Source organism: Xiphophorus maculatus, chromosome 10 (genome assembly GCF_002775205.1).
Source record: "Xiphophorus maculatus strain JP 163 A chromosome 10, X_maculatus-5.0-male, whole genome shotgun sequence".
Lineage (NCBI taxonomy): Eukaryota > Metazoa > Chordata > Actinopteri > Cyprinodontiformes > Poeciliidae > Xiphophorus > Xiphophorus maculatus.
Genome location: NC_036452.1, coordinates 22520690 through 22533359, shown reverse-complemented (window position 1 = coordinate 22533359; position 12670 = coordinate 22520690).

The following is a 12670-nucleotide window of genomic DNA, read 5'->3' as shown; positions in this document are numbered from 1 at the left end:
GCGCAGGGGGTTGTGGGGGGAGATGAAGAATAAGGTTGGATAAATGTTTCATGGCAGCTACAGAACCTTGTGAGTGTCGCCAAGAGAAAATCAGGTTTGTAACGGAATCCTCGAGGGAGACGGATTGTAAAGTAATCTTCTAAATGACAAGAGGTCAGGCAAGGAAAGAGTGGGAAGCTGAGCCTGCAACTACATCTGGCTTAGCTGAATCAAAGTGAGGACGGACGCATCTCTGATACCGAACAGGGAGGAATGTTTCCGTCGCCACGTCAAAACTGATAAGACGCAGAGAAGATTTAACAGTACAAAGAAAACGCTGACATCAATGTTTTATCCTCCAGTGGTCACAAAGCGTTCAGTGCTGCAGCCTTTAATAGTTTAAAGTAGAAAATAATTTTTACTCCTTGAACAAAATGTTGGGTTTGGTCCCAGCTTGTTGTGTTATCGTTCATCCCAGTCGCACAACAACCTGACCAGACTTCACTGGACCTTTATTCACAGAATTAAAGACTTGCTGAGATTATAACTGATCCTTCAGTCATTAGCGACTGTAGCCCTGTTGCCCTGACATCCCACATCATGAAGGTCCTGGAAAGACTCATGTTGGCCCACCTGACTAAGCAGACAAGCTCATGTCAGGACCCCCTCCAGTTTGCTTATCACCATGGAGTTTGTTAAGGAACCAAGTAAAATAACCTTCGGGAGGTTTTAAAATAGCCTGGGGTAGGCTTTACGATTGGTGTGTGGTACACTTTAATATGATGCATTTTGTGGACCGGCGCCTTATTTTGATTCTTTCCCCCTCTGTCTCTTACGTTTGTCTGAAACCGTGTTTGTGTTCTCTGTATTTCTCTGTGTGTGCTTGCTGCCGTGGAAGTGCGCTGTTTGATCTGCAGAGCTCTGTGTGTGTCTGTGTGTGTGTGCGTGTGTGTGTCTGTGCGGAACGCTGTGTTTGAAAAGCGCTGTTTGTGTGAATTTGAGTTGCTTTTGCTGCGTTTTATTGTAAAGTTATTATGGACACTGACTTGCAAAACGTGCTATACACTACTTTTATCGCAGAGGATTCCGGGAAGATTAAAGAGGAAAGAGCCAAACGATTTGTCCAAAGTTAATGTTAAAATATCCTCTTTTTTAACAAGTTGAAGAGACCATCATGCACGTGCTTCAACAAACCCATTGTCATCTGGACAAAGAAGGCAGCGCTGTGAGCATCATGATCTTTGATTTCTTTATTTAACACAATTCAGTCTGATCTGCTCTGTGAGAAACTCCAGCAGACAGAGGTGGAGGCCTCAACAAACGCCTGGATCTATGACCACCTCACTAACAGACCACAGTTTGTGAGACTGAAGGACTGTGTGTCCAACCAGCTTGTCAGTAACACAGGAGCACCACAGGGCTCTGTACTCTCACTATTCCTTTTCACTGTCTACACTTCAGACTTCCAGCACAAGTCCGACTTCTGTCCTCTACAGAAATACTAAGATGACTCAGCAGTTGAATCAGAGATGGACAAGAGGCTGAGTTACAGTAAGTGAGTAACATTGAAAATATAGCAAAAGGTGTGCTAGGTGGGGCTAAGCTAACTGAGGCGTTGACCGGCTAATTAAAACAATTGTCAAACTCCCAGTGTTCCTCCAAGAAATTAAACGGCAAGAAGAAATAATAATCTGTATGATAAGCAGCACACTAACTAGCTTTATGACTCTATGATCGTGCTACTGTGATCAGACCATTCACAATATTTTCAAAGAGCCGTTACAAAAAACTACAACCTGATTCTTCAAATGGTGTCAAACGTTTGTGGGTTAGTCATCATTAGTGCAGCATAAGTTTTCATTTGTGAGTTGGAATATAAACGATCAAAGGTCAGCTGGTCCTCCTAACATTACCAATGTGCTCAAAAAAGTTATGTCTGTTGTTTTCGCTGGTTTGGACTGCAAGAGCTTTTCGTGTCACCAAAACCTTGGTAGCACAGAGGTTATCCAAAGTTCACGACTCATTGCCCACATTTCCCATGATCACAAACAAAATGTAAAACCAGTTTGAAACTCAAATCAGATCTTAGAGACGCAAAGTTCTTTCCACACTCTTGTAACATATGTAAAACCTAAGTTACAGTAAATTTACAAACAGTTTGTGAAGTCTCACCCAGTAAGCAGACTGCCTCAGAGCTTCTGAATGACCCATTTCTCCTGCGGTGTCACAAACTAAAAACTGGATCATTGAGGGGTGGGAGTAAATATAGCTGTTTAGAAATCCACCTGAGTGCCGTGTCATTATGGAAATGATGAATAGGCTTCAGTCTGGATCCATCTTGCAGCTCCTTTTAGCCCTTCACTCTGTGTGCATTATTTAGGGGTTTCAGAGACCCCCGAGGGAAATATGGTGGAGGGAACATTGAGGCAGCAGCATGGAGGGGAAAAAAAGGAAAGGGAAGGGGCAAAGAATAATGCAAGAGCTTCTTATGTTGTAATTAAGGAGCTGCAATGAGGTAATTAGATGCTTGTAATTGGGGGATCTCCTCGTCTTACCAGGTCAACCTTGTGCTCTAACACAGATGGGAGCGTCAGGTGTCCCGATGACCGTCATTAAAAAAAACACAAAGGTATTCAACATGGAAAGATGTCAATTTATTATTAGGAAACAATGAGTCTGTTTCCCTTCTCTTTATAGCTACACACTACTCTATGTTGGTCTGTCACATAAAATTATACTAGAATACATTAAAGAGAAAAAATTTAGAAAAAAGTTCAAACAGTCTGAAGCTTTTTTCAAGGCTATGGAGCAGCCTGCAGGCTTCCATCTTAAAGAGCTATCATTAACGAGAAATGATCACTTCACAAAAGCCGTCTGACAGTTTCTTGATATTCCAGCTTCAAGCGTTATCTTTAGAGCAACACAATAACAACAGAAAGTAGGATGAGACGGTCTATCATGACTAAGCGTCTAATTGCTCTTTTGTCCTGTCGAAAGACTTTTTGTCTCATCTCCGGCTCTCTACCTCGCTCCCGTCCCACTCGCTTTTTGTCTTCTCTCTGGGCCTTTTGTTTGGACTATACGTTTCACATTGTCTGAGCTCTCGGAGACGCCGCTGTGCGATCAGAGGAGGAGGACCGAGGCGAGCGTGGGCTGAGCCGAGCAGCGTGGCAGCAAGTCTCGCCGAACGTGTGCAGACGGATCGGAGTCACGTGGCTAAGCTCCGTCTACTGGGATGCTGCTTGGGATTACTGTGTGAAGGGTGAAGGCAAGTGCGCAAAAAAAAGAACAAAAAGAAGTTGACCTGAGGTCAGCAGGATGAGAATCCGATGAGAATGTCGGGGGTTTTTTTGAGTTCACTCCAGAAAAAGAGGCTGATGGTTTGCGACACTAGCCGTGTTTCCATTACAAATGTCTGCAAAACTTTGTCGATATGCTACTATTGTCGAAAACCCCCCCACAATTTTGCATTTGAGGTGTTTCCATTACATAAGAAACGCAATTAAAATCGCATGTCAATAAGCTTGTTCACATGATAAGTCATCAAAAAAACAACATGCTGCGCCGTCATCCTCCAACTACTTCCTGTTTTCTTTGTGGTTTGCACCAGTGGCAACATCCGGTTGATGATCGTGTGACATCATTTCTGTTGCAGTTTTGCGAAATGAACCGATTTCAATTTGGCTTAGGAAAACCACCTCAGTCCTAACGCCAAAACCTTTTTATCAAAAACCCTGACTTTTTTTTTCTTTCCAATGTTGTGAAGCATTCCCATGAAGCTCGTTTATTTTCAAAATGTGAAACTGCGCAGTGTATCCTCGACGGAAATGCATCTGGGAAGCGCAAACAGAAAGCGTCCAGAGTCTTGTCCTCAAGCGCAGGCTGCTTCTGTCCAGAGGCGTTTAACAATGACCCTCACTGCTGAGGTCCAACTCAAGGTTCCTGAGTAACTTGAAGAAGTCATCAAATATTTATCTGCCCTCCTTTTCTTGATCATGGTATGTAAACAAGCATATTATCTGTTTGATTGACACTCGATCTCCTAGCCTGGCACATCAGTGAAAGCCTAGACAGGACTACAGCGTCATAGAAGGAAAGACGGTCACAGACGAGGATTATTTGTCAAATTAATTTCAGTGAGATTCGATCAGACTGAAGGCCGGTTTACATTCTGCACAGTGAGCAAACAGTTTGATATAATTGTCTGAGTTTTAGTTTTTTTTTAGTTTTTTTTTAACAGAGTACCCTGATCAGTTGATTATTCTGTAAATAATCCACAACAATGAAACTTAAAAAAATAAATAAACATATTAAAAGACTTTGAATAATTAGACATTTTAAATTATGTTGTTAAGAAAAGATGATAAGAACGTGATAAGAATAAGTGAACAGAAATGTTCCTGGCGTGGCTATGGCCCCCTCTGGCTACCCCTTGGGGGCGCCACTGCAGAATGCACCTTGTTTTCAGTCATTTTTAGCCAGATTTTTCTTAATGGATAAGTAATTTCTTGGCTTTAACACATATATGTAAATAGATCTCATTGTGGCTTCCTTTCTTCCAACTTTGTTCACTCTTTCATGAAGGCCAGATTCGTGGAGCGATATTTGTCCTGTCAACAAATTCTCTGACTTTTATCTGTGGATCTCCACAGCTCCTACAGTTACAGCAAGGAATTTAATTATAATTCAAGATATACACATAACACTTTAATGAGATCAATTTAAAGTGATCAAACACAATAATGATTTTTTTTTCATTTGAGACAGACACCTGAAGGTGGATGGAAAACTCATTAAAGGAGCAAATGAATAATGAAAGAGGGTGTGTTGGCGTTGGACTAGCTTGGTTTACATCTTCACTTGATGGAGCACTGTTGTAGCTCCCCTGGGTGGAGGGGGCATGGAGGTGGGGTGGGAGGCTGAGGAGGCAGGATACACAACAGGTGAGATGGAAACACAATGCATGAGGGCAGGCGGACGGGGCAGCGCGCCAGGTTGTCTCAGCGCTGTGCAGTGAAAGTGAGGAGACAGCCCTGCTGAAAGGAGCGGCCAACGCCAGCCTCATCAGGCAAAAACGGAAAAAAAGTGAAGCGGCCAAACCGGACCCTGCAGGGAATGCAGCCATGTCAGCAAACACAACCTTCCTCATTGTATGGGGAGGGAAAAAAACCCGCCTGGGTGGGAATTGTTCCGTTGAGGCCTTGATAAGGTGCTTAATCATCCATTAGTAGAGCAGATTTTGAATTAGTAACTTGAAGCAGAACTGTAGGCATGTGAGTCTAACTGCAGGAATCAATTTAATTCATAATAAATATATGGTCACCTTCCTAAAATAATGGATAAGTCCTTTTTTTGTCAAAAGATTTCTCTTTTGACAAAAATCACTTTTGGCAAAAAAAAAAAAAATCACTTAGGTCAATATTTTAGGAAGTTGATGATATGTTCGCTAGATAATGAATTAATAAATAAAGCATGAATGAACAAAGTGTTTTAAATTTCTAAGTGAGAACGTATGGAAAAAGCTTCTTCACATCCTCATATAAACAGGTAGAGTGTGGATCTGCTGCGCTCTGTGGTGAAAGTGACAAATGATGCTGACTGCATGCAGGTGTCTCCACCTGACTGTGTTCAAGTGCACCGGTGTGGCATTGTAGGCATGGCAACCGGTGCCCATGCTAAAGTTCAAAATGAACAGGAGGAATTCTGGCATGTTTGTCGCAGGCAGGAAAACATGGAAAGCTGGACAAGCAGAACTCAAATCAGCACACACCTTTCTAAATGGCCGCTATGTTCAGAAGTCCTGGACTTAACGCGCAGCACCTCCTGCTGTAAAGTGTCAGCCGGAGTATGGAAGTGAAAATGAATAATCACAGGTCTTAAGGTGTGAGCTTCTGCTCCTTTTTTACGTCTAAAAAAGAGACGCAGCACCATGTGCTCCTGTAATTTTAGCCTATATCTCAACTGTTGGTGCTCAGTTGTTGAAGACAGATTCAAGGCAGAGGGATAGTTATTATTATTATTATTATTAGTATGTTAATTAGGTCAAAACAAAAATGATGCAGCAGAATAGACAGAACAACAGAATTTATTATTATTAAACCAACCATTCTGTCCTTTACTATACATTTTACCAAACAAGTTGTTCTGAATAGTGCACACTTGTTGGGGATTTAGTGTTCTGTTGCAACAGAATGGGGAGCAGTGGTCTAGTTTTCTAGTTGTATTACTTTTTTTTAACTAAATATCTCAGGATGAAGTCTCACTCTGATGAAGAAGTGACTCACACTTCATCAGTGCTAGGGCTGGGCGATTATTGTATTGATTATCATTTATCGTGAAAAACGTCCCATAAGCATTTCTGATTTAATGTTATGATAAATATCAGTTATGAATGGTAAGTTCAGAAAAACAATTCTGACAGTATTATTGGAAATGTTGTTTTTGCTATGTTCTCTACTGTTCCACGTTTGCAAAAACATATATGTCCATATCAAATTATTATTATAATTATAATTATAATTACTGTGTGTAGTTTAGTGACATACATGACCTACTTTAAAGTAAGTAGCGTCCTATTTCAAATGGGAATCTTTTTTTAAGTACAATGTTGCACCTACCTAAAAAATAAGTAGTAGGCTAAATAGTTTTTTTTTAAATCATGATCTTTATTGTTGTCACAACAATACCTCAAAATATCGTGATAAAATTCTAAGTCCACATTGCCCACCTCTAATCAGTGCAGACAGCATAGCATGACATTAGGTAATGTTACCTTTGGGTTTTTGGGAATTTTTCAACATGTTCAAAAAGTCTGTCACAACCTGGTTCAGCACACTATATTGTTAAATCCACATTCAACTGAGTGTGATTTTCTCCATGGCAACATGTTTTTCTTTGGCACTAAAATGACAACCAGCTATGCAGCAGTGTTATGGTGATAATCTTTTGACCGAGAAACTTTGATAACAGTGGCTATAAGCTTTGTGAACACAACATAGAAAACTCTAATAGCAAAAAAAAATATTTTTTAATCTGCCTATAATACTTAATGTGATGGACCGAGTAAAAAACAGAAGGAGTCACAGGATATATTAGAAATATATATATATATATATATATATATATATGTGTGTGTGTGTGTGTGTGTGTGTGTGTGTGTGTGTGTGTGTGTGTGTGTGTGTGTGTGTGGGTGTGTGTGTGTGTGTGTGTGTGTGTTATTTTAACCCAAAGATTATAAATGACAAAAGAAACTGAGCTCATAAAAGAGATCAAAGAAACAAAATTGAACTCAGGCAAAAATGTAAACAAACTGGCTGCACAAACAAACATAACTGACCTAACAAAGAAATGACACACAGAGGTTTATATACTGGATTTAGTGAGCAATTAAGACCAATTAAGACACATTAGGGGTAACTAAACAGAATACAGTTACAACACAAAAACAAATAACAGTACAGCTAAGCTTGGCCGAAGACCCAAAAATGAAAATCTAAAATATTAAACTTTAAATACTAATATTTACTTAGATACAAAATGTATCTAAACAAAGAAACTACAATTTCCCCCTGCCAGCAGGAACTATTGGTGGAGTCCAATCAGCATTTAAGCCTGCTGGGCCCTGGGCCCCATCTTTTGTCTGGCAGCTCCAAGGCAGGTAAGTACCAGCAGGAAAACATACAAAGAATTAGTCCTAAGCAAACAAAATTAACTTTAAGTTGATATCAACTAATAAATCAACTAATAAATGTTGTTATTGAAACTAAAGTGTTGTGTTTTGTGCATAAAAAGAGTTACCGACATAGGAGTGTGGCCATAGATTTGGTCATCACACTTAACACATGAGCAAAATCTCTAAACATGCCATAAAAAAATCCTTCAAGTCATTGTCTTACTTTTAAATATTAGCACATAAGCTTTAAATTCACTTATTCATCTAACATTAGCTATGCTGCAATGCTAATGTCAGCTTGTACGCAAACAGGAACAATAAGCAGAGATTCCCTTTCAGCTGTGGCGTTTTTCTATCCTCTCTGCTATTGTTAACGTTCTTATTATCTATAAAAATGCTCCACGTTCGTTCTGCCACTGTGCTCTGATTGTGTCTGTTCAAAGAAAAGCAGACGGTCATGTTGTTCGTCATCCATGGTTTAGCTCATTTAAACTGAAAGGAGGGTAATGAGTGCAAACTCAAAGAATTGCCGCAGAGATGAGTCTGGCTGGTGTTTGTTGTGATGTTGCACATGTTCCACCAGAGCATCTAACCTGGTCAGAAACGAAGTACTCGGAGTGGTGCATGATTCACTTTGAGAGGGATTACAGGAGAGCAGACAAAGAGAGCGTGGTCGAACAAAACACTCGGCATGAGTAGGAAGACTAACAATTTGCAGCTAAGCATTTAAACTGAAATCTGATTCATCTTTACTGCACATGTGTTGCTATGTGTAGGTTAATGTCCTCAAAAGTTGGTGGATGTGGTTTTAAATGTCAGTAGACAATGTTAATATAAACTGCACAGTGTTCAGTGCCTTATTGTGAACAGCCTTTTTTTTACTAAGCAAAGCTAAGGATCATGTTAGAGGCTCCAAATTAAAGAGAAATACATTTATGTGAAAGTTATTTCAGTTGTTTGGATATATTGAATATTTGAGCTATTGAGTTCTCAGAAGCAATGTGTGATCTCATGCTACTGTAGGAAGATGATTGAGGTGGACAGATACTACAGACTGAACGTGCAAGTGAAGGCATTCTGTTGTACTGATGATTAAGATGTATAACCCCATTAACTAAAAAAAAAAAAATGACATGGAAAAGTAATGGACCTTGTCTTGACGCAGCAGAACACTGTGAATTCCACCCCATTGTTCTCCATATGCAAACATTATGGTGAACCAGAGCGCATCAAAAACAGAATAAGATGTTCCACAAAGTTGCCTCCATTTCCTCACCTTTAGGTGGCTTTCAAAATGCCCGTTTACTTGCCAAGATTTAACACTTTTGACTCTTCGACCTACAGCCAAACAGAAAACTGGGGTTTTGGGCCCGAATACTGAGACATTTTTTGAAGAAATGACAAGAATAAGCCGTCTTATGATTCAATTCTCAAGCAGCCGTGAACATGCCAACACTTATTTGGAGATGATGCTAAAAAAAGATATCTAATTTCTGCCAGAAGCATAATGTTAAAGTGTCACTAATGTTTGTCTACTATAGCTATAAGCTGGGACTTTTTGTTAAGTAGTAATTCAGAAGTTAAACTTCTATAATAGGTGGAGTGATCTACACAGGTCAGAACAGGGTATTTCCTAGAAAATCGCATTGTGACTTCACCATGCTGAGTGAATTTTTGCTAAAAGTTTCTCAGCTGGATGTCTGCCTGTATGGGCGGGTCGGTGCTGATCGTTCCTGTCACTTCCCATCAGGCTTCAGTCTGCCTCGCAGCTCCTTCAAAACACATGACCTCTTCAAGGTCACTTCCACGGCCGAATGGCAGGAAGATTTTGTTCACGACCAAAAAGTCTTTTTCACTCATTACAGCAGCAGATACCAATTTCTACATCACTACATACACAATAATCGCAGAAAAACCTTTTTTTTTCTCCTTTTGGGTGAAATTTATGAACGTAAAACGTTCGCATTACAACACTATTATATCATTAAAAGCCAACAACAGCGGTTGGTATGCCACAACAAGAAATGTCATTAGCTGCGATTCCATTGGCCGTACAATTGTGTAATTTGGCATTTTGAGAATAAATTTGCTCAATAAAGCCATGCCAATTTAAAAAGAAAACAACTTCTTTTTTTATTTTAAAAAACATTTTGGCATTAGGATGAGGTGTATTGAAATTGGTTTATTTCACAAAGCTGCAATGGATTTTTTTTATTTTTTAAATGCTCCATCAACATTCAAAATGCAACATTACACTATAAACCCGACCTCTGTTTCATGTTTTCACATGGCATTTAGATTTTAAAAAATGTGCACAAAATTGTATAACATGGTCTTATTCTAATTTGATTAAATTAGCTGCTGAAATAATATAGCATGTTTATTACAGCAATATTCTACCATTTATTGTTATCTTGATTTATCTTGAGGCCAAGATGTTGAAAAATACTTGCACTTTAGTTTAAACCAACCAAATTTGTTTTTTTTCTAAAAAAAACAAACAAAAAAACAACAACAACAACAACAAAAAAGATTAAATTGTACCACTGATGTTTTCTCTGGTCTCTCAACAACTTTAAACTGCAGGCATACTATGATGGAAGATTGTAGAAGTTTTGGAACCATAACTGTATTACGTGTCAGTAAATTTATTCTGGCAATAACTTTATAAAAATGTTTAATTTCACATAAGATATACATTCTCCTCTTCCTGTAAGGTCCACTTCTATCTCCTGCTGTCCTGATTCTGCTTCCATCAAACCTCACATGTTCGCTGAAGAAGTGAAAAGCTGATAAGAAACAGTGTCAAAGAACTCGGGGAAAGTTTTCCAGTGTTTAACTAGCACTTCTTTAGCCATGCTCAGGGTTTTCTTCTTTGAACTTTTGGGTGTCATTAGTTTCGATATTAGAACTTGTGCAGCATAGGTGTTAAACACTTTTTGACTAGAATCCAAAACAAAATAGAAACTGTTAAAAAAAAAAAAGTGTCAGTTTTAAAATAATCAGTAGTGTAACCAGGGTGTCACAGCAGTTCAATAGCAGCTGAAAAAAAACAAAAAACCAAAACAACAATACAATGACCCTGCAAAATACTGAAAGCCCTGCTGTGCTTGGGGAATCTCACTTCTGTGACAGTGCTGCGGTTACTTTGCTGGACAGATGCCTGCTCAGCAGTGCTGAGGTCTATGAGAGCACAGAGCACTTTATCATTCCTCAGGGAGAGACGAGAACAAACACAAAGTGACACCATTTTTTTTTTTTTTTTTTAAATCGCAGCAAAGTGGGAGGGAGAATGACATCTGATTTCTGGGTGAAATTGGTCAAGTGCCTTTCCTCCAAACTTTTTTGGTTTCCTTATCGAGAACCAAATGATCTGGAAAAAACTGTTTCCAAATCATTTGTCCAATGGGGAAAACACAAAAAACTAAATTATATCAAGGTGAAAACTACAAATTAGTGGCAAAATGTTTTAAAACAAATCTCTAAAAATGTTCAAAGCGAGTATTTCAAGCATTCCACGCGGCAGTATGCTTTCACACAGGGTTTAGTTGCACTTTAAGACTCTCCCTAACATAATGTTGGTGTTTCACCAGGCTGTCTAATACAACACATGTGGCAATAGGGAAAAACACCGCTGCTTGTGTCAGTCGGTATCTCGGCTCAGGTGACCTCAATGCAAATGCAAACTTCCATAAGCGAGCAAATGGGCCAAAAATAAAACCGGTCCTCCAGAATGAGAGCGTTGAACATCAGCACCGGGGAACTTCCTGTCCTCTGCTGCTGTTGGCCTGCGCAGCTCCAACGCAGCACACTGAGTAACTCTGAGCCACTGGGACGATTCTGACATGCAGATTATCTTTGGGGCCCAAAATAAAAACTCGGTGAAGAAGACAAACTCATCTGCGGAGGCTGCAGGTTTGGACTAAGAGCTGCCTGTGGGTGGGGATTATTTTCAGAGATGTTGCAGCTGCATCCAAAATGTTGGACACTGACCAGGTCGGAAAAAAAGATGACAGGGTCTGAGTAGTTCTGACTAAATCTGAAATTGCAGTAAGTCCTCCACTAACCCTGTTCGCTCTTCGTTCCATCTTACCTGAATCGCCCTCGAGTGTTTTGTTTTTATTTTTATTTTTTCAAAGAGCTTAATTCTTTAATAGAGACGAGATGAAGTTACAGGTGAGATGACACCTCAGGAGGTGTTCTCTGTCTCTGATCTCCCCGCTGTGTGTATTATCAGGGTTAATAGCAGTGTAACAGAGACCAGTGCTGAGTTCCCAATTTGCACCTCTTCTTTCATGATGCTGCAGGTTCAGTCCCGGGGCCGACACACGCAGGGGGCTGACGGCTGAAACAGGAGCACAGCAGGAGGAAGCTCTGGCTGTTAACAGATCAACATGAGATGCTCTGAAGGAGCAAAACATGAAAAAAACATATTCTGTATTAACTATTCTTTATTCAAAGTCATTTAAGATTTAAAAATGTCATTAGTCCAGATCCCAGTGGTGATGCAGCATCATGCCATTCAGAGGCCATGGCATATATTTAGCTTTCAGAAATGTTTTTTTTTTCTTCTCACTAAAAAGAAACTTCTTTAGAAATGTAATTAGCTACATGTTACAAAGGTTGTTGTTGGAATCAAATATTTTAACCTCTTAACTGGCGGTATCCCATCCATGGGACAAATCTAGTTTGTTTGAATAGTTTGCCTTTTTTGCCGCCAGTTAAGGGGTTAAAAGAGGAAAGAAAATGCTGCTCTTCATGCAGCCATACAGTCATAGTTAACACACTAGGATATGCAGGCATGTTCGTCAGATTTTCAAAATAACAACCCTTATGTAGGTCAAGCATACTTTTCATTAAGCTCACATTTCTGTATTAAAAATGTCACTTTTTTTGTCGTTTAACTCCATCCATCTTCAGTCCACCTAGACCAGCATCCGCCATCCAGCTGTGTTCCCTCAGCATGATGCTGCCACCACCATGGGTGCAGGTGTGACGTGTCTGCAGCTAGTTTCGTTC